Here is a 19,223-nt window from a genome sequence, read left to right as displayed (position 1 = left end):
GCCACATTACTGAATTGCTGAATGAGTTCTCGTAGTTTGGGGCTGGAGTCTTTCGGGTTTTCCATATAAAGTATCATGTCATCTGTGAAGAGAGAGAGTTTGACTTCTTCATTGCCAATTTGAATAACTTTTGTTTATTTTTGTTTTCCGATTGCTTTGTGTTCCGATTGCTAGGACTTCTAGTACTATGTTGAACAAGAGTGGAGAGAGTGTCGCGTTCCTGATCTCAAAGGGAAGGTGTCAGCTTTTCCCCATTGAGAATGATATTCGCTGTGGGTTTTTCATGAATGGGTGAGCCTGGTGGTGGGTATTATGGAGGGCATGTATTGCATGGAGCACTGGGTGTGGTGCATAAACAATGAATTCTGGAACACTGAAAAGAAATAAAATGGAATGGAAAAAAATTTTTAAAGCATACCTTGTCTCTACATTCTTTCTCCCAAAATAAATTTAAGATTCAGAAAGATAAAAATTCGAACATAATAAAAAACAGGAAAAAAAACAAAAAAACACCAGGAGAAAATACAGGACAAAATTTTAAATCCTGAAATGCGGAAGGGCTTCTCTATATATGATTCAAATACCATAATAGAAAACTAGCAGACTTGACTAAAAATAAAAACCTCCTTCAAGGTAAAGTCTCCTAAATCAAGTCAGAACACAGACAAAAATTAGGAAAAAATGTGGGAACATATGACAAAGAATATATTTTTTGTTTGTGTACTTTGTACTTTCAAGTTTTCATTTAAATTCCAGTTCGTTGGGGCACCTGGGTGGCTCAGTTGGTTAAGCATCTGCCTTCAGCTAAGGTCATGATGCCAGGGACTTAGGATCCAACCCAACATCGGACTCCCTGCTCAGCGGGGAGTCTGCATCTCCCTCTCACTCTGCCACTCCCCCTGCTAGTGCTCTCTCTCTTTCTCCCTGTCAAATAAATAAATAATTTTTTTTTAATTTTAAAAATTCCAGTTAGTTAACATACAGTGTAATATTAATTTCGGGTGTAGAATTTTGTGATTCATCACTTAAACACCAAGAGCTCAACAAAAGTGCTCTCCTTAATACCCATCGCCCATTTAACTCATGCCTCTGACCATCTCTCCTCCATCAACCCTATTTGTTCTCTATAGTTAAGAGTCTCTTTTATGGTTTACCTCTCTTTTCTCCATGTTCATCTGTTTTGTTTCTTAAATTTTACATGAGTGAAATCATATGGTATTTGTCCTTCTCTGACTTATTTCACTTAACATAATATTCTCTAGCTCCATTCATTTCACTGCAAACAGCAAGAAATCATTCATTTTTATGGCTGAGTAATATTCCATTACACACACACACACACACACACACACACACACACACACACAGCATATATCTTTTTTATCCATTCATCAGTTGATGGACATTTGGGCTCTTCCTACAATTTGACTATTGTTGATAATGTTGCTATAAATATAAGCATTGGGGTAAACATATCCCTTTGAACCAGTACTTTTGTATCCTTTGGGTAAATACCTAGTAGTACAATGGCTAAATCAAGGGAAGTTCTATTTTTAAATTTTTGAGGAACATCCATACTGTCTTCCAAGTGATTGCACCAGCCTGCATTCCCACCAACAATGTAAGAGTGTTGCCTTTTCTCTGCAACCTTGCCAACATCTGTTGGTCTTGTGTTGTTAATTTTAGCCATTCTGATAGGTATGAGATTGTGTCTCATTATAGTTTTTATTTCTATTTCCCTGACAATGTGTGATGTAAGAATATGTTTAATAGATGAAAAGTTCCTACAAGTAAAAAAAAAATAAAAATAAAAATCTCAGAAGATAAATGGGCAAAAAAACATAAAAAAACATAAATGGCCTTTCAACATACTAAAAGATGCTTAGTCTCATAAGAGAAAAGCAAATTAAAACTAAAAGTCATTTGTAAAAATAGACAGATGGGACAAAAATTTTAATACTGAGTTGGTTAGTGTGTGGGGGAGAAAACTGGCATTCTTACCCAATGTTGTTGAAAGTATAAATCACAGCCATCTTTATGTAGGCCAATCTGACAATTTTACTTCTAAGAATTAATCCAAAAATGCCTGCATATATACAAAATGCCTTATGTTCAAGGATACATAACGCAGCAATATTTATTGCAAAAAATGGGAACAAACCAAGTGTCCACCAACAGTGGAACTTGTTGAATAGAATATATCCATGCAGCAGATAATTATATAATTATAAAAAGAAGGCATAATTATATACATTCAAAAGAAACTCTCCACTATATATTAAGTTTAAAAAGCAAGAAAAAGAATGATATGTTACCATTTGTATAAAATGCTCCAATTTGTATAAAATTTTAAATAATATACAATAGGTCCACTTTGAGGAATGGTAGAGTATGTCTTCCTGGGCTAATCCTCCTGCAGGTAAAAACTACAAATCCTAGATTAAATTTTTTAAAATCTCTGCCTGAAAACACTAGAAATATATGAATAGCTGGCAGAATCTGGAGAGAAGTCTACACTTGGAAAGAAGGAATAGCTCTGACTAATTCTGCTGCTTTCATAGCTTTATTCTTGAAGGCAGGTCCTAGTTGGAACTACTTGAGAAGGCCAAAAATTTGCCTTATTCAAACAATGAACAAGAAGGCTAAGTTTAGGACAAAGTCAGAAACTGGGAAGTAAGGCTAGGAATCCACGAAAGGAGAGAGCCTAAGAAAGGAAACCCTGAAATCTTATAAACTCCATCCAAATTTCTTGCTGACCACTAAACTATATTTTTCTAAGGTAGACTCTTAAACAGCCCAGCTAAATCTAAACTGAACAAAGATTTAAACTGCTACCGCAAAAGAGTAATCTGGAGGCTGAGTTAACCAAGTTTAAAACTTAGCATGCAATTACCATAAAGCCCACAACTGCAGACATGGGCATCTATCCCAGAGAAGTTAAAAATTAGGTTCACCGGTACACAAATGTTTATAGAAGTTTATTTGTAATAGCCAAAAACTGTAAACAATGCAGGTGTCCTTCAGTGAGTGAAGAGTTTTCAAGTAAACTGTGGTAACCCATCCCATGGAGTACTGCTAAGCAATAAAAATGAATGAACTACTGATATATGCAACAAGCTTGATGAATATCCAGATTATTAAACTGGGTAAAAAAAAAAAATCTGAAGAGGTTACACTCTGAATGATTCCATTTATGTAACATTCTTGAAATGACAAAATTACAGAAATGGAGAACAGATTAGTGGTTATCAAGAGTTAAGGATTATTTAGGGGTAGCCAGGAACAAAGTAGGTATGGCTATAAGGGCGACAAAAGGGATCCCTGCTGTGATGGAAATGTTCTGTATCTCTGTCTGTACTAATGTCAATATACTGGTTGTGATATTGTACTACAGTTTTGCAATGTTACCATTGGGGGAAACTGGGTAGAGAATACATGAGATCGCTCTCTGTTATTTCTTATCAATGTATGTGAATCTATAACCGATTCAAAGTTAAAACAATGTGGGATTTGCTAAAGCAGTATTAATGGATAAATTTATAGCACTAAATTGTCTCAGAAAGTAAGTTTTAAATCAATGGCCTTAGCTGCAACCTTAAGAAACTACAAAAAGAGGGGAGGAGGAAGATGGCGGAGAAGTAGCAGGCTGAGACTACTTCAGGTTGCGGGAGATCAGCTAGATAGCTTATCTAAAGATTGTAAACACCTACAAATCCAACGGGAGATCGAAGAGAAGAAGAACAGCAATTCTAGAAACAGAAAATCAACCACTTTCTGAAAGGTAGGACTGACGGAGAAGTGAATCCAAAGCGACAGGAAGATAGACCGCAGGCGGAGGGGCCGGCTCCCGGCAAGTGGCAGAGCAACGGAGCACAAAATCAGGACTTTTAAAAGTCTGTTTCGCTGAGGGACATCGCTCCAGAGGCTTAACCGGGGTGAAGCCCACGCGGGGTCAGCGTGGCCTCAGGTCCCGCAGGGTCACAGAAGGATCAAGGGTGTCTGAGTGTCACAGAGCTTACAGGTATTAGAACGGGGAAGCCGGCTACAGAGACAGAGCCGAGGAGTGATTTCTTAGCTCAGGGTTACCTTGAATCGGTTGCAGCCTCGGTCAGCTCGGAGCGCGGCCGGAGGCCAGGGTGACAGGAGTAATTGGGCACTGTTCTCTGAGGGCATACTGAGGAGTGGGGCCCCGGGCTCTCGGCTCCTCCGAGCTGGAAACGGGGAGGCCACCATCTTCATTCCTGTCCTCCAGAACTCTACAGAAAGCGCTCAGGAAACAAAAGCTCCCAAAAGCAAACCTGAGCGGATTACTCAGCCCGGCCCCAGGTAAGGGTGGTGCAACTCCGCCTGGGGCAAAGACACTTGAGAATCACTACAACAGGCCCCTCCCCCAGAAGATCAACAAGAAACCCAGCCAGGATCAAGTTCACCTACCAAGGAGTGCAGTTTCAATACCAAGGAGAGCAGCGGAATTCCAGAGGAGGAGAAAGCAAAGCACAGAACTCATGGCTTTCTCCCCATGATTCCTTAGCCTTGCAGTTAATTTAATTTTTTTTTCAATTTTTTTTTCTCTTCTTCCGCTAAATTTTTTTAACTTTTACCCTTTTCTTTTTTAACGTTTTTTAACTAGTTTATCTAATATATATATTTTTTTTCCTTTTTATATTTTTTCTTTATTGGTTTTCTTTTAATTGTTTCTTTTTTTTTTTTTTCTTTCTGAACCTCTTTTTATCCCTTTCTCCCCCAACACGATTTGGGATCTCTTCTGATTTGGCTAAAGCATATTTTCCTGGGGTTGTTGCCACCCTTTTAGTATTTTACTTGCTCCTTTATATACTCTTATCTGGACAAAATGACAAGGCGGAAAAATTCACCACAAAAAAAAGAACAAGAGGCAGTACCAAAGGCTAGGGAACTAATCAATACAGACATTGGTAATATGTCAGATCTAGAGTTCAGAATGACGATTCTCAAGGTTCTAGCCGGGCTCGAAAAAGGCATGGAAGATATTAGAGAAACCCTCTCAGGAGATATAAAAGCCCTCTCTGGAGAAATAAAAGAACTAAAATCTAACCAAGTTGAAATCAAAAAAGCTATTAATGAGGTGCAATAAAAAATGGAGGCTCTCACTGCTAGGATAAATGAGGCAGAAGAAAGAATTAGCGATATAGAAGACCAAATGACAGAGAATAAAGAAGCTGAGCAAAAGAGGGACAAACAGCTACTGGACCACGAGGGGAGAATTCGAGAGATAAGTGACACCATAAGACGAAACAACATTAGAATAATTGGGATTCCAGAAGAAGAAGAAAGAGAGAGGGGAGCAGACGGTATATTGGAGAGAATTTCCCCAATATGGCAAAGGGAACAAGCATCAAAATCCAGGAGGTTCAGAGAACCCCCCTCAAAATCAATAAGAATAGGTCCACACCCCATCACCTAATAGTAAAATTTACAAGTCTTAGTGACAAAGAGAAAATCCTGAAAGCAGCCTGGGAAAAGAAGTCTGTAACATACAATGGTAAAAATATTAGATTGGCAGCAGACTTATCCACAGAGACCTGGCAGGCCAGAAAGAGCTGGCATGATATATTCAGAGCACTAAACGAGAAAAACATGCAGCCAAGAATACTATATCCAGCTAGGCTATCATTGAAAATAGAAGGAGAGATTAAAAGCTTCCAGGACAAAAACTGAAAGAATTTGCAAACACCAAACCAGCTCTAAAGGAAATATTGAAAGGGGTCCTCTAAGCAAAGAGAGACCCTAAAAGTAGTAGATCAGAAAGGAACAGAGACAATATACAATAACAATCACCTTACAGACAATACAATGGCACTAAATTCCTATTTCTCAATAGTTACCCTGAATGTTAATGGGCTAAATGCCCCAGTCAAAAGACACAGGGTATCAGAATGGATAAAAAAACAAAACCCATCTATATGTTGCCTACAAGAAACTCATTTTAAACCCGAAGACACCTCCTGATTTAAAGTGAGGGGGTGGAAAACAATTTACCATGCTAATGGACATCAGAAGAAAGCAGGAGTGGCAATCCTTATATCAGATCAATTAGATTTTAAGCCAAAGAAACTACAAAAAGAAGGGAAAATTAAATCCAAAGTAAGCAGAAAAAAGGAGAAAAAATGATCAGCAGAAGTCAGTGAAATAGAAAGCAGAGAAAAACAATCAGTCAATAAAAATAAAGCTGGTTCTTTTATAACAAAATTAATAATCTTCTAGCCAACCTCCAGCAAATCTGTATCTATTTCAAAATACCAAAATTACAGAGATGGAAAACAGATTAATGTTTGCTAAGGTTAGGAATTTAAGAAGTAGGGGGAAAGATGTAACCAAAGAATAACATAAGGAAGATCTTTGTAGTGATGGAGTAATTCTTTATCTTGTTTGGAGTGGTGGCTACAAAAATCTGCCTACTTAATAAAAGCATATGCACTCACATTTAATATCTGATTCCTGTTTCTGATATTTTACTTAAAGATATAATCATTGGGAAAAACTAGCTGAAGATTACCTGGGTCCTCATTATACTACTTTTGAATTTCCTGTGATCTACAGTTATTTCAAAATAAAAACCTTTAAAAAAAAAGTACACTAGCATTTAAACTACCTAGGGTTCAAAACTAGATTCATTAACCAAATACTACAACCATGGTAAACCTAACAATTGTTACATATGGATTCTGAGTATAACCGATATACAAGACAAAATAAAAACAAGGTTTCTGGAAAAAACAGAATATATATATATATATATATATATATATATATCACATAATTATTATATAAATTAATATATATATAAAATATCAATAAGGAACATTTCTAAAAATTCACTGTACATGAATGTAGAAAAGTGGTAGGTCATATATATGTCCTAAAGTTAACCTATTTATCCCCTCAAACTCTTAAAATGTAAGGTGAGAGAGATGGATAAAGTTTAATTCCCAAACTTGGCGGCCAGATATCTTAAAGACAAATATTATTGTCTGGTCATGGATTTTCTAAAGAGTTGGTACATTAAGGCTTACCATGGTATTAGAAAAATGTATCATCCCCTTATCTTAAACAAAACCAAGAAAAATACCATCAGTTTTTCAAAGAAATGGAACAAATAATCTTAAAATTTATATGGAACCAGAAAAGACCCCGAACAGCCAGAGGAATGATGAAAAAGAAAGCCAAGGTTGGTAGAATCACAATGTCAGACTTCAAGCTCTATTACAAAGCTGTAATCATCAAGACAGTATGGTACTGGCACAAAAACAAACACATAGATCAATGGAACAGAATAGAGAGCCCAGAAATAGACCCTCAACTCTATGGTCCACTAATCTTTGACAAAGCAGGAAAGAATGTCCGATGGGAAAAAGACAATCTCTTCAATAAATGGTGTTGGGTAAATTGGACAGACACATGCAGAAAAATGAAACTGGACCATTTCCTTACACCACACACGAAAATAGATCACCACACACAAGAACAGAAACATTGCCAAAGGCAAGGGAAGTAAGGGCAACAAATGAACTATTGGGACTTCATCGAGATCAAAAGCTTTTGCACAAAAAAAAAGAAAAAAAAAAAAAGCTTTTGCACAGCAAAGGAAACCAAAAGACAACTGACAGAATGGGAGAAGATACTTGCAAATGACTTATCAGATAAAAGGCTAGTATCCATCATCTATAAAGAATTTATCAAACTCAACACCCAAAGAACAAATAATCCAATCAAGAAATGGGCAGGGGACACGAACAGACATTTCTGCAAAGACATCCAGATGGCCAACAGACACATGAAAAAGTGCTCAACATCACTCGGCATCAGGGAAATACAAATCAAAACCAGTGAGATACCACCTCATGTCAGTCAGAATGCCTAAAATTAACAAGTCAGGAAACAACAGATGTTGGAGAGGATGCGGAGAAAGGGGAACCCTCCTACACTGTTGGTGGGAATGCAAGCTGGTGCAGCCACTCTGGATAACAGCATGGAGGTTCCTCAAAAAGTTGAAAATAGAACTACCCAATGACCCAGAGATTGCACTACTGGGTATTTGCCCTAAAGATACAAATGTAGTGATCCGAAGGGGCACGTGCACCCGAATGTTTAGAGCAGCAATGTCCACAATAGCCAAACTATGGAAAGAACCTAGATGTTCATCAACAGATGAATGAATAAAGAAGATGTGGTATATATATACACAATGGAATACTATGCAGCCACCAAAAGAAATGAAATCTTGCCATTTGCAATGACGTGGATGGAATTAGAGGGTATTATGCTGAGCAAATAAATCAATCAGAGAAAGACAATTATCATATGATCACCCTGATATGAGGAAGTTGAGAGGCAGAGCAGAGGGTTTGGAGGGGTAGAGAAGGAAAAAAATTAAACAGGATGGGATTGGGAGGGAGACAAACCATAAGAGACTCTTAATCTCACAAAACAAACTGAGGGTTGCTGGGGAGAGGCAGGGTGTGGACAGGGTGGTTGGGTTATGGACATTGGGGAGGGTATGTGATATGGTGAGTGCTGTGAAGTATGTAAGCCTGAAGATTCACAGACCTGTACCCCTGGGGCAAATAATACATTATATGTTAATAAAAATAATTAATATAAATAAATAAATAAAATAAAAAACAAAACCAAGAAATCTTACTGTACTACGAAGCAACTAAACAATTTTGTAGATTTTTTAAAGTTATGCCAAAATTTGTCTACATTTTTTAAGTATTTACAGTGCTAAAAATTCAGTGAATTCTGGCAAACATCTCCTAAAATCTATCCTTGCAGGAGTGAATGGATTAAGTCTTTTCCTCAGCTTTAAGTAGAATAGAGTACAAACTGTGTTTGTTTTTGTTTTTGTTTTTAATACTTCAGAGCAAGGGTTGGCAAGCTACAGCTGCAGGCTGCCTGTTTTTGTAAGGAAAGATTCACTTGAACATAGCAACCACTACTTGTTTATATATATGAATAGTTGCTACATGCATCTAAATGACCCACAAAATCTTACAGGTATTTACTATTTAGCCCAATAAAAGAAAACTTTGCTGACTCTTGCTATAAAGCCAAGGAACTCTGCTGTGGGACCATGGAGAAGGCACTGCCTCTAAAATCTCTTTATCTATAAAAGAAAGTAACATTACATGCCCCATGTCCAGTAAAGAACTATCTCAGCAAGCCAGAGTTGTCTACATTATGTATACTGAAGGTTTGGTCTTTGACCTACTCCTCAGAGGTAACATTTAAGCCCTCGGAATATGCTGCCTGATGAATGTGTCTTTGTTTAACTGCGGGTCTGGGACCAGACAGTCTATACTAACAATGTAATTCATGGTAGGGGCCTTGGGCCACTCCAGATAGCCTAAACTAACAATGTGATTTATGGTGGGGATCTTGGGTTATATGACTTCAGCTTGACCTTTGGAGAGTCTGGAGAGACTGACTAAGGTCAGCCATGCAGGCAGCCAGCCAGCCATACCAACATGACTGACCCCAATACAAACCCTAACCAGGACTCAAGTAAGTTCCCTTAGCTAGCAATACTCTGTGTTGTCACGCATCACTGCTGGGAGAAGCAAGCAGCATCCATATGGCTCTACTAGAAAAGACAACTGGAAACTTGTGCCTGGTTTCTTGTGGACTCTGCCCTATGTGACTCTTTGTGGATTTTAACATGCATCCCTCACTGTAATAAAGTGCAATTTTGAGTTTAACAGCTTTGCTGACCTCTCTGTAATTCTAGAAAATCACTAAATCTGAGGGTGGTCCTGGGAACTCCTGAATAGCACCTCATTATATTATGTGAATAAAATGTGATAACCACTGGTAGTTGTTTAACAGTGGCTGGCTGGCATATAATAAAGGCTTAGTACATACTGGCTGTTATCATCAAACCATTAAACAAGTACTTGGTGAGATTATTTATGTTACAGGATACTTCTAGCACTTAAAGACTATTTTCAATTGGAGTTCACATTCCGTATGCATTCAACAATTATTTGTAATATTACCCTGTATCAGTTACTGCTCTAGGTGCTAGAGATGAAGTAGTAAGCAAAATGGACAAAAATCCTTGCTTTCATGGAGTTTCACTCTAGCAGGAGGAGAATATATACAATGTTAAGTCAAAATGAATATAAGAAAAGGGAATATGAAATGCTGGGAGAAAGAAGAACACTGAAGTTTTACTTTGGATGGCCAAGTAAGTTATCTCTGAGAACACGAAATCTGAATAAAGATGTGAAGGAAGTAAAAGAACCAGCTATACTCCTAATGTTTAGGAAACATTACACGCAGATAAAATGGCATGGGTAAAGGCCCTGAAGTGGGAGAAAGCCTGGTATGTTCCAAGAACAGCAAGGAGGCTAGTATGGTCAGAGTGAAATGAATACAGCAGAAGTACAAGAGATCAGAGAGAAAACAAGGGGTATAAGGAAAAGATATGGGCACTGCAGGTGATATTAAGGGATCTGGCTTTGAATCCAAATGTCATTAGAAACCAATGGAGAATTGGAAGCAGAAGAATGACATGATCTAACTTATGCTATATTGAGAATAAACTACAAGAGGGCAAAATTAGAAGCACATCTGTTAAAAGGTGACTGTAGTAATTCAGTTAAGAGATTACATTAGCTTGGGGCTATGTGGTGTTGGTGGGGGATGATGAAAAGTGGACAGTTTCTAGACATTATCTGAGGTAAAACCTGCTGGCTTTCCTTACAGACTGCATATGGACTGAGAGAAAAAGTAAGGAAATCCAAGGTTTTGAGTCTGAGTAATTATAAAAGGATGGAGCTGCCATTAACAGAAAAAGAGATTATTGGAAAAACTGGTCTTTGGTAGAAGAGGGGATATATAACAGGAGTTCAGTTTTTACAAAATTTTTACAGATTATTTAATTTTTTTATTGAGATATAACTGACATAGAAGTATTACCTTAGTTTCAGGTATACATCATAGTGCTTTGATATTTGTATACATTACAAAATGATCACAAGAGGTTTAATTACCATCTGTCACAAAGTGAATATAGTATTGTTAACTATATTCTTTATGCCATATATTTATTTTATAACTGGAAGTTTGTGTTTTTTGATCCCCTTCACCCATTTTTCCCCATCACAACCCCCCTTCTCTCTGGCAACCACCAATCTGTTCTTTATATCTTTGAGTCTGGGTTTTGATTCCACTTAAAAAGATCATGCAGTATTTGTTTTCCTCTAGCTTAACTTAGTGTAATACTGATAAATAATACTGCAGTGAACACATGCATGCATTTCTTTTTGAATTAATATTTTTTTATTTCTTTGGATACCCAGTAGTAGAATTGCTAGACTGTTTGGTAGTTCTATTTTTAGTATTTTGAGGAACTGCCACTTTTTTTCCATAGTAGTTATACCAGTTTACATACCTACCAACAGTACACAAAAGTTCCTTTTTCTCCACATCCTTAACATTTGTTATTTCTTGTCCTTTGGATAACAGTCATTCAGAGAGGTGTAAGGTGGTATCTCACTGTGGTTTTGATTTACATTTCCCTGATGATGAGTGACTTTGAGCATCTTTTCATGTATCTGTTGGCCAACTGTACCTCTTCTTTGGGAAAACACAATTTAGGTCCTCTGCCCATTTTTTAATTAGATTATGGTTTTCTTTGTTGAGTTGTAGGAGTTCTTCATGAATTTTGGATATTAACCCCTTAGGAGATATAGGGCATAAAAATGTCTTCTCCCATTAAGTTGCCTTTGCATTTTGTTGATAGTGTCCTCCTCTGTGTAGAAGGTTTTTTGTTTCATGTAGTCCCATTTGCTTAGTTTTGCTTTGTTTCCCTTGCCTTTGGAATCAGATGCAAAAAAACTCTGCTATGATTTATGTCAAGGAGATTACTGCCTATGTTTTCTTCTAGGCTTTATGGTTTCAGGTCTTACATTCAAGTCATTAATCCACTTTGAGGTAATTTTTGTATATGGTATAAAATATTGATCTATTTTCATTCTTTTACATGTAGCTGTCCAGTTTTTCCAACATCATTTATTGAAGATACTGTCCTTTCCCCATTGTTATGTTCTTGCCTTCTTTATCATAAATTAATTGACCATATATGTATGTGTTTACTTCTGAGCTCTCTAGTCTGTTCCATTGATCCATATGTCTGTTTTCATGCCAATACCATACTGTTTTGATTACTATAGTTTTGTAGTATAGTTTGAAATCAGGAGTGTGATACCTCAGGCCTTGTCCTTTGAATAACCAACTGCTTTCATTATTCAAGGTCTTTTGTGGTTCCATATAAATTTTATAATTATTTGCTCTAGTTCCATGAAAAATGTCATTGGAATTTTGATAGAGATTGTACTGAATATGTACATTGCTTTGGGTAGTATGGTCATTTTAATGATATTAATTCTTCCAATCCGTGAGCATGGAATATATTTCCACTTGTCTATGGTCTTCAAATTCTTTCATCAGTGTATTACAGTTTTCAATCTACAGGTCTTTCACCTCTTTCATTAAATTTATTCATAGGCATTTTACTCTCTTTGATGTGATTATAAATAGGATTTTTTAAGTTTTTCTTTCTGATAGCTCCTTATTACTATATAAAAACACAATAGATTTTTGTATATTAATTTTATATCCTGAAACTTTACTGAATCCAATTCATTAGTTCTAACAGTTTTTTTGGTGGTGTCTAGAAGGTTTTCTATAAATAATATCATGACATTGGAAAATAGTGACAGTTTTATGTCTTCTTTTCCAATTTTGGTATCTTTTATTTCTTTTTCTTGTCTAACTGTCCTTATTAGGACTTCCAATACTATGTTGAAAAAAGGGAACAGTAGGATTCCTTATCTTGTTCCTGATCTCAGAGGAAAGCTTCTGACCTTTCACTGTTACATATGACATTAACTGTGGGTCGGTCATAGATGGTCTTGATTATGTGGAGGTACTTTCTCTCTATATACTCACTTTGTTGAGAATTCTTACTATAAATGGATGTTGAATTTTGTCAAATGCTTTTCTGCACCTATTGAGATGATCATATGTTCTTATCTCTCATTTTGTTAATGTGGCATATCACACTGATTGGTATGTGGATGTAGAATCATCCTTGCATTTGTGGAATATATCCCACTAGATCATGGTGTAAGATTCTTTAAATGTATTATTGAATTCATTTTGCTAATGTTTTGTTGAAGGTTTCTACATCTGTTATCATTAGGGATTTTAGCCTGTAAAATTTTCTTTTCCTATGGTATCTATGTCTGATTTTGGTATCAGGATAATGCTGACCTTGTAAAATGAGTTTGGAAATGTTCCCTCCTCTTCAATTTTTGGGAAAAATCTGAGAAAAGTAGGTATTAAATTTTCTTTGACTGTATAGCAGAGTTCACCAGTGAAGCTGTCTGGTCCTGCTTTTATTTGTTGGGAGGTTTTTGACTGCTGAGTCAATCTCCTTACTGGGAATTGTTGCAATCAGAATTTCTATTTCTTCATAATTCACTCTTGGAAGATTTTAAGTTTCTAGGAATGTATCTATTTCTTCACAGTTGCCCAATTTGTTGTCCTACAATTAATTGTTCACAGTACTTCTGTGGTATCAGTTATAACTCCTCCTCCTCTTTCATTTCTAATTTTATATATTTAAGCCTTTTTTTTTTTTGGTTAGTCCAGCCAGAAGTTTGTGAATTTTCTCTTTTCAAAGAAAGAGCTCTTAGGTTTCATTGGTCTTTTCTATTGTCTTTTTATTCTCTATTTCATTTATTTGCATTCTGATCTTTACTATTTCCTTCTTTCTATTAACTTTTGGCTTTGTTTATTCTTTCTCTAGTTCTGTTAGGTATATAGATAAATTGTTGGACATCTCTCTTGTTTCTGGAGGTAGATCTGTATGCAATGAAATTTCCTCTAGAACTGCTTTTGCTGGGGTTCCTGGGTGGCTCAGTCATTAAGCGTCTGCCTTCGGCTCAGGTCATGATCCCAGAGTCCTGGGATTGAGCCCTGAGTCGGGCTCCCTGCTCAGTGGGGAGCCTGCTTCTCCCTCTCCCATTCCCCCTGTTTGTGTTGCTGTGCTTGCTGTGTCTCTCTCTGTCAAATAAAAAAAATCTTTAAAAAAAAAAAAAGAACTGCTTTTGCTGCATCCCATAGATTTTTGTATGCCCTATTTCTGTTTTCATTGTGTCCAGTTACTGTCTGGAGTTCTCTCTTGATTTCTCCTATGACCCTTCAATTGTTAATAGCATGTTGTTAAATCTTCAGATTATTTGTCATTTTTCTGATTTTGTTCTTAGAATTTAATTCTAGTTTCATACAATTGTGTTAGGAAGGGATGCTTGATATGATTTAAATTTTCATGCTTTTATTGAGACTTGCTTTGTGGCCTAACACATTACCTATCCTAAAGAATGTTCTGTGTGCACTTGAGAAGAATGTATATTCTGATGCTTTTAGATGGAATGTTCCATATATATGTATTAAGTTCATCTGGTCTTAAATATGTCACTTAATAGGTTTCCTTACTGATTTCCAATCCTGATGATTTTACAACAAGATTTTACATATTCCAGTGCTCCTATTTTAGGTGCATATACATTTACACATGTTATATTTTCTTGCTGGATTGATTATCATTATGTATTGCCTCTCTTTGTCTTTAATTATTCTGTTTTAAAGTCTGTTTTGTTTGATATATGTATAGCTACACTAGCTTTTTGTTTCCATTTGCATGGAACATCTTTTTCCATCTCTTTGCTTTCAGTCTTTATGTGCAGTTACATCTGAAATGAGTATCTGGTAGGCTGTATATAGATGTTTCAGGAATTCAGACTGAACATGTTAAGCTTGAGATGCCTAACTGGACATCTAAATGGACAAGTCCAGTAGGCAACTAGACATAAAGATCTGTTCAGAGAAGTAGTTCAGGCTGCAGTTATAAATTTGAGCGTCTTATCACAATGATGGCATTTAATGCAATGAGGCTGGATGGGACCACCTAATGAGCTAATCTAGATAAGGTCTGTTCAGAGAAGTAGTGCAGGCTGCAGTTTTAAATTTGAGCGTCTTATCACAATGATGGCATTTAATGCAATGAGGCTGGATGGGACCACCTAATGAGCTAATCTAGATAAGAAAGAACACATCGTGGTCTAGGCTCTGGGCCACTACAATACGTAGAGGTCAGGGATATCAAGAAAGATCCGCAAAATCACTGGGAAGTTGCAGACAGAAAGGGAGAAAATAAACCAGGCATGTATGTTTATCCTGAAAGTCAGGGTTTCAAAGAAAGTGTGATCGACTGTGACAAATAATGATGATAGGTTAAGTAACATTGAGACTAAGATAATGTCCATTAGACCCAGCAACAAGGAGGTCACTGGAGAGTTTAAGGATAGTTTTGGTTGCAGTGAAGGGAAGTATCTTTGGAATGAGTTCAAGAGAACCAGAGGACAGAAACTAGAGATGGTGGATAAAGATAAGCATTTGAGAAACAGGATGACAGCTGAAAAGATAAATGGGACTATGAAACCATTTTGTTTTGTTTGGTTTTGTTTTGTTTGAAGATGGGAGAACCACATGTTTATATATTGATGAAAATAAGCCAATAATAAAAGAATTATTACTGGAGTAGTATTTTAAGAGAGGAAAGAGATGGACTTTGGCACACAGGTGGAAGGAATAACCTTGGCTAGATCATCTACTGTAACTGAGGAGAAGCTGGAATTTGGGGAGCAGATGCAGGTTAGGATGGCTAATATACTGGCAGGGAAGTAGGAAGTTCCTTTCCAGTTACTTCAATTTTTTTGGTGAAGTAGAAAAATAGATTGTCAGCTGTGAGGATGAATAAGAAGGAATAATGAGAAAAAAGAAAATATGAAATAGTTGCCTAGGAGTAAATTAAATTATGCAAAAGGTTAAAACAATCACACACATTTTCTAGCAGAAAACAAGAATAAATTTGGTATCTGAATTTTTCCCTGTATCATATGCTAGTGGTATGTTCCACCATCAAGTCAGGTTTAGCTCCAACTCCTATGCCTTCTATATCTGTGGTTAAATAACTGCTGCATGCATTCATAGCCCTCGGATACTATGATATTCTTCAATTTCAAGATCAAATGATATTCAGTACTCTGTGTTTAATGAGGCAGGAAAATATGTAACAAGTTATATTTATGTAGGTTTGAGATCAACTTAAGCATACTAAAAAAGAAAAGGCTAAATACATAATTAAACATCCCACTTTCCCAGACAAAGGAAACCTGTTAATAGTGTGCTTATACAAAGCATCAAACAATATATCCTACGGGCAGAATGATGCAATTCTTTTACTCAAAAAGTTATACTTATCACCTGGCCATACTGTTATGATCTGTATTACAACTATTCAGAACAAGAAATAAGAAAATGTGAAAGAATCTCCACAGCTTCAAAATACAGAAATGGAAGGAAACCTTCCAAACTCGTTCTATGGAGACAGCACTACCTTGACCCCCAAACCAGCCAAAGCCCCCACCAAAGAGAATTACAGATCAATATCCCTGATGAATATGGGTGCCAAAATCCTGACCAAGATACTGGCCAATACGATCCAACAGGACATTAAAAGGATTATTCACCATGATCAAGTATACTTATTCCTGGGCAGCAAGGATGGTTCAACACTCACAAATCAATCGATGTGGTATGCCACATTAATAAAAAGGACAAGAACCATATGACCCTCTCAAATGATGCAGAAAAAGCATTTGACAAAATACAGCATCCTTTCTTGATTAAAACTCTCCACAGTGTGCAGATAGAGGGAACTTACTTCAATATCATAAAAACTATTTATGAAAAGCCCACAGCAAATATCATTCTCAATGGGGAAAAACTGAGAGCATCTCCCCTAAGATCAAGAACACAACTGGATGCTCACTCTAACCACTCTGTTCAACATAGTACTATAAGTCCTAGCCTCAGCAATCAGACAACAAAAAGAAATAAAAGGCATTCAAGTTGGCAAAGAAGTCAAACTCTCACTCTTCGCAAATGACATGATTATTTTATGTGGAAAACCCAAAAGACTATCTACCCCAAAAGTGACAGAATTCAGACAGCAATTCAGCAACATGGCAGGATACAAAATCAAGGCACAGAAATTAGTTGCATTTCTATACACTAACAATGAGACTGAAGGAAGAGAAATTAAGGAATAGAATCCATTTACAATAGCACCAAAAACCACAGATACCTAGGAATAAAACCAGTGAAAGAGGTAAAGGACCTGTACTCAGGAAACTACAGAACGCTTATGAAAGAAATTGAGGAAGACCAAACAAATGGAAAAACATTCCATGCTCACAGATTGGAAGAACAGTTTCATTAAAATGTCTAGCTACCCAGAGCAATCTATACATAGGTCATATGCAGTAATACAAACCCTATCAGAATACCATTAACATTTTTCACAGAGCTGGACCAAATAATCCTAAAATTTGTATGGAACCAGAAAAGACCCTGAATAGCTAGGGGAATGCTGAAAAAGAAAACCAAAACTAGTGGCATCACAATTCCTGACTTCAAGCTCCATTACAAAGCTGTAATTGTCAAGACAGTATGGTACTAGCACAAAAACAGACACATAGATCAGTGGAACAGAAGAGAGACCCCAGAAATGGACCCTATGTTCAACTAATCTTCCACAAAGCAGGAAAGAATATCCAATGGAAAAAAAGACAATCTCTTCAATAAATGGTGCTGGGAAAATGGACAGCCACATGCAGAATGAAACTGGACCATTCTCTTACAACATACCCAAAGATAAACTCAGAATGGATGAAAGACCTCAATATGAGACAAAAATCCATCAAAATCCTAGAGGAGAACATAGGCAGCAGCTTCTTTGACCTCGTCTGCAGCAACACCTGTCTGGTCACGTCTCCAAAGGCAAGGGAAACAAAAGCAAACAAACTTTTGGGACTTCATCAAGATAAAAAGCTGCTGCACAGCAAAGGAAACAAACCTAAAAGGCAACCTACAAAATGGGAGAAGATATTTACAAATGACGTATCAGATAAAGGGCTAGTACCCAAGGTCTCTAAAGAACTTAACAAACTCAACACCCAAAAAAACAATCCAATCAAGAAATGGGCAGAAATCATGAACAAACATTCCTCCAAAGAAGACAGACATATGGCTAAGAGATACACGAACAAATGCTCCACATCACTTGGCATCAGCAAAATACAAATCAAAACCACAATGAGATACCATCTCACACCAATCAGGAATGGCTAAAATTAACAACTCAGGAAACAGCTGTGGTGAGGATGTGGTGAAAGGGAACGCAAGCTGCTATAGCCACTCTGGGAAACAGCATGGCGGTTCCTCAAGAAGTTAAAAATAGAGCTACCCTATGACCCAACAATGTTTGCTGAAACTAAAACGTTTGTCACATTGGATTTTAAAAGAGTCTCAATTCTAACTCATTTTCAGAACAGGTATTTACTTCGAAGATACAAATGTAGTGATCCAAAGGGTATAGCAGCAATGCCTACAATAGCCAATCTGTGGAAAAGAGCCTAGATGTCCATCGACAGATGAATGGATAAAAATGTAGTTCATATATACAGTAGACTACTACTGAGCCATCAGAAAGGATGAATACTTATCATTTGGTCCAATGTAGATGGAATTGGAGGGTATCATGCTAAGTGAAATAAGTCAATCAGAGAAAGACAATTATCATATGGTTTTACTCATAGGTGGAATATAAGAAACAGTACAGAGGACCACAGAGGAAAGGAGGGAAAACAGAATGGGAAGTCATCAGAGAGGAAAAAAACCATGAGACTCTTAACTATAGGAAAGAAATTGAGGGTTGCTGGAGGGGAGGAAGGGTGGTGGAATGGGGTCACTGGTGATGGGCATTAAAGAGGGCACATGAGGGGCACCTGGGTGGATCAGTGGGTTAAAGCCTCTGCCTTTGGCTCAGGTCATGATCCCAGAGTCCTGGGATCGAGCCCCACATCGGGCTCTCTGCTCGGCGGGGAGCCTGCTTCCCTTCCTCTCTCTCTGCCTGCCTCTCTGCCTACTTGTGATCTCTCTCTGTCAAATAAATAAATAAAATCTTAAAAAAAAAAAAATGAACCTTTAAAAAAAAAAGAGGGCACATGATGTGATGAGCACTGGGTGTTATACACAACTGATGAATTACT

The 19,223-nt window shown here is 37.0% G+C and overlaps 1 protein-coding gene across 1 annotated transcript in view; it reads right to left on the bottom strand.

Moving 5' to 3' along the window:
- The window catches only part of TOPAZ1 (testis and ovary specific PAZ domain containing 1), a 114,910-nt gene that overhangs the window by 78,912 nt on the left and 16,775 nt on the right, over positions 1 to 19,223 (bottom strand). The window lies entirely within an intron of this gene.

This window comes from Lontra canadensis, unplaced genomic scaffold, assembly GCF_010015895.1.
Source record: "Lontra canadensis isolate GAN:19392208 unplaced genomic scaffold, GSC_riverotter_1.0 scaffold20, whole genome shotgun sequence".
In the NCBI taxonomy this organism is placed as follows: Eukaryota; Metazoa; Chordata; class Mammalia; order Carnivora; family Mustelidae; genus Lontra; species Lontra canadensis.
This window is presented reverse-complemented; position numbering and strand designations above follow the sequence as displayed.